The 4,095-nt window shown below is 39.3% G+C and overlaps 1 protein-coding gene across 1 annotated transcript in view; it reads right to left on the bottom strand.

Annotated features, from left to right (window-relative positions):
• Positions 1-4,095, bottom strand: part of LOC105998471 (contactin-associated protein-like 3) — a gene marked incomplete at its 3' end in the record, with an annotated part of 148,775 nt that overhangs the window by 907 nt on the left and 143,773 nt on the right. The gene's annotated exons all lie outside the window — the stretch shown is intronic.

Genomic DNA, 4,095 nt, shown 5'->3' with positions numbered 1-4,095 from the left:
CATTGCCCCATTTGTTAGGAAATGGAAAAACTTGGAAAAAATTATATTAAGTGAAGTAAGTCAGTCCAAAGAAACATAGGTCCCATGGTTTCCCTTATTTGCAATATCTAGTGTATGTATGAGTGAAGCAGAAAAGGTCAGATAATGTGATGTTAGGAAAATGAACCCTTAGATATGTATTTAAATTTTTTTCTTTCATGCCTTTGTTTCTAATGCATTTATAAGATTATTTCTTTGTTGCTTTGCATGTCCCTCCCCCATAGTATAACCCCTGCTTTCACTATATTTGATGTCGGTATAATTTGTGGAGGAGAAGGGGAAAATCAAGTCGTTTAAGGATACAGGTGGACCCGTTGCAACAATGAGAAGTACAAGTTGTCATGTCGAAAATGAACTTTACAACTTTGGCCTGGGGGAGGATTGGGTGGGGGCGATGGGGGAGGCAGGGGAGGGATGTGAAGGGTAAACAAAGGAAGAGGCTGCAATGCTTGATCAGGAATGTACTCATTATCTTGCCCACCTGGATCCCAGCTCTTTTAACAGTGTCTAGGCTGTGTTTTCTGATTTGTTTGTACTGCTGATTCTGGAATTTTCTGTGTAGCAATGCACATTTCTCACTTCTACACTGGCAGCATGAAATTCTCTTTAAGTGGAGTGGCAAGAATTTGACCCTACAATTAAGAAAAAGTCCAAAAACTTTCATTCAATCAGAATCTCCATCAGAGGATCTTTCTTTCCTGAAGGATTCCTTGTGTCCTTCGCTCTGCCAAAACTTTTTTAAAAAGGATTTATAAGAAGGAGGGCAACCTGGTGTAATAAAACCCCTGGTTATGAAAACAATGACTGCAATAACATTCTTTGAAGATACTCTGACATAATTAATGATCCACACTTGTTGAAAGATAATGGAGTGGCATACTTACAAATAGATTCTCTGTGTTAGGAATTCTCATTCCACAGTTTCATGCCAGCTATGTATTTCTCTGTATTGTATTTCACAGAATGGTCTGATCTTAACAGACTATACAGAAGTTATGGGTCCTTTCAGAAAGTGGGGTGTGGTGGGTTGTTGAATGTAGATGGGATGGGAATGTCTCCTGATGTCAATTCTCTGGGAGCCTGCCTGGCAGGAGATGGAAGCCTTGTTCCTAGTGCCTAGCCTAATAGCCACCTGAACAGATAACTGAAAAGCCAACAATAGAAAAGGACAGGTAGAGTTGGTAGAAGTAAAAATTTTATGCACCCTCTCAGTGGAAAAGTTTGAAATTACAAGCCTTGCCTTATTTTTTACCAAACCCGTAACCAAGTAACGTAATATAGACACAATGGAATTCTATGCCTCCGTCAGAAAGAATGACATTGCCCCATTTGTTTGGAAATGGAAAGACTTGGAAAAAATTATATTAAGTGAAGTAAGTCAAGCCCAAATAAACATAGGTCCCATGGTTTCCCTTATTTGCAATAACTGGTGTATGTCTGAGACAAGCAGAAACAGTCAGATAAGTGGATGTTAGGTGAAATGAACCCCAAGATAAGGATTCAAATGGTTTTTCTTTCTTGCTATTGTTCCTAACATATTTATAAGATGATTTCTTTGTTGCTTTGTATGTCCCTCCCCCACGGTATAACCCCTGTTTTCACTGTATTTGATGTTGGTATAATTTGGGGAGGGGAAGGGAAAATACAAATTGTTTAAATAGGGATACAGGTAGACCCATTGCAACAATGAGATGTACAAGACATTATGTCAAAAAACAAATTTTATAACTTTTGTGCAGGGGTGGGGAGTGCAAGGGGTGGCCAGGGTTGTAGTAAATGGGAAGGCATGTAAGGAGAAACAAAAAAGGAGGCAACAATACTTGATAAAAAATGAGCTCATTACCTTGCCCATGTAATTGTAACCCCTCTGTTCGGTATTTTCACAATAAAAAAAAGAATCTATCTGAAGGTCCTCTGCCAATTAATGAGAATCAACTTTGAAACCACTAGAATCTTCAACAACAGAGACCTGGGTGACATCTTAGGACACATCCACATAGAAATTTTTTCCCAATTTGCCAAATTAACATTCTCCTCCTATGCAAGTCTCATGGCTATGATACATCAACTGTGCAGCAATCAGCAGTTGAAAAATTCAATGTTTGCTGTCTACCATCAGCTCAGTATCAGAAACAGCTTATAAAACAATGGGCCTGATGGGTGCGGTGGCTCATGTCTCTAATCCTAGCTATTCACAAGGATGAGATCTGAGGATCATAGTTCAAACCAGCGTGGGCAGGATAGTCTATAAGACTCTTATCTTCAATGAACTACCAGAAAACCAGAAGTGAAACACTGGTTCAAGGGGTAGAGCGCTAGCCTTGAGCTGAAAAGCTTAGGGACTGTGCCCAGGCCCTAAATTCAGGACTCATGACTGACAAAAACAAAACACAAAAGCAAAAACAAAAAAATTAAAGGTCACACTCACCATCTTCTACTGAAACTCAGATGAGATATTATTTTTTTCTGTATAAGAAATCCCTATTAGTGACCTGGCTGTCTAAAGCTTTTTAAGTCTGTAGCCAAAAGCTTTAAATTCAGAAACAAGTGTTTATCAAGTTTTTAAACAAGTGTTTGTCACTTTTTACTATTTAACAAATTAATTCTATCATTAATTGTCAAACAGTGTCAATTCTCCAAGATTTGAAATAAACATGAAGGGAAAAGGCTAACAAAAATACTGTCTCAAGATATGAAAAGGAAAAAAAGGATTTGAAAGAAAATGTGGATTACATTCATAACTTTTTCCACTGTCCTGGAACTTGAACACAGGGCCTGGGTGCTGTCCCTGAGTGTTAGCCCAATGAGCTCCCTTCACATAGTTTAGTACACTCATTCCCCTCTCCACAGCTTTGTATACCCCCTTCCTAAGCAACACAAGGTCCATTTAGTAAAGGCAGTGAATAATCAGCCTCCAAACTTGGGATGAAACTTCTCTGGGGCAGCTACCACCACATAAGGCAACAAGAGTCCCTTAGAGTGACCTTCAGGTGTGGGCAGCTGTAGGACCCCTTATCTACTATTTGCACAGCAGCCATAAATCTTAGTCTGCCATGATGAGGCCCCTGGCCCACAGGTCTACACCAGGGTCTCTGCCTCCTTGCTCCTTCTACCCCTCCTAAACCTTCTAGGTTATATAGTTCACCTCAGACAATAGCTGGTGCTTCTTCTCTCTTTTTCCTTGTGAGAAGGGGTCTTTCCAGCCCCTTTCCTGGCAATAAACCTTTCTTTGTTCTCTGCTTGGATGTCTGCATGGTTTTCTGGCAAAGTCCAAATAATCTAACATTGTGTATAAGGCTAGCTAGCACTTTACTACTTGGACCATGGTGTGACTTCTGGCTTTTTCTGAGTAGTTTATTGGAGATAAGAAACTCAGACTTTTCTACCAGGCTGGCTTCAAACCAGGATTCTCAGATCTCCTCTTCCTGGGTAGGTAAGATTACAGGCATAAGCCACCAATGCCCACCTTTCTAAATATGCCTTTATTCTATGTTTAAATAAACATTCAACAAAAGTAAGGTATTTCTAACAGTTGCTCTCCAATACTAGCAAACAGATACTTAGTTTCTTCCTTTTGCCTTCCAGTAATTTCCAAATACTTTAAAACTTCTTTTTATAATTTCTAGAAACATCACTTCAAAAGTGTAAACTAACAAACAAAAAGGAATTCTGATAGGTGATAGGAAAGTACAATGGCAGTATAGGCCAGTACATGATGTCTTTTATTTTTGCCAGTCCTCACTTGAACTCAGGGCCTAAGCACTGTCCCTGAGCTTCTTTTGCTCAAGGGTAGCACTTTAGCACTTGAACCACAGCGCCACTTCCAGCTTTTTCTGTTTATATGGTACTGAGGAATAGAACCCAGGGTTTCATGCATGCTAGGCAAGCACTCTATCACTAAGCCACATTCTCAGCTCTCTATTTTTTTAAAGAAAAAAATACAATTCTAAATATCTATTCACCAAACAATGGAGCACCCAAATTTATCAAAGAAACACTACTTTCCCTCAAATCCCATATAGATCCAAAGACATTAATTGTTGGGGATTTTAACAC

The sequence above is a fragment of the Dipodomys ordii genome, unplaced genomic scaffold (genome assembly GCF_000151885.1).
Source record: "Dipodomys ordii isolate 6190 unplaced genomic scaffold, Dord_2.0 Scaffold164, whole genome shotgun sequence".
NCBI classification, from domain to species: domain Eukaryota; kingdom Metazoa; phylum Chordata; class Mammalia; order Rodentia; family Heteromyidae; genus Dipodomys; species Dipodomys ordii.
The sequence above is the reverse complement of the archived record's forward strand: the minus strand, read 5'-3'. Positions and strand labels throughout refer to the sequence as shown.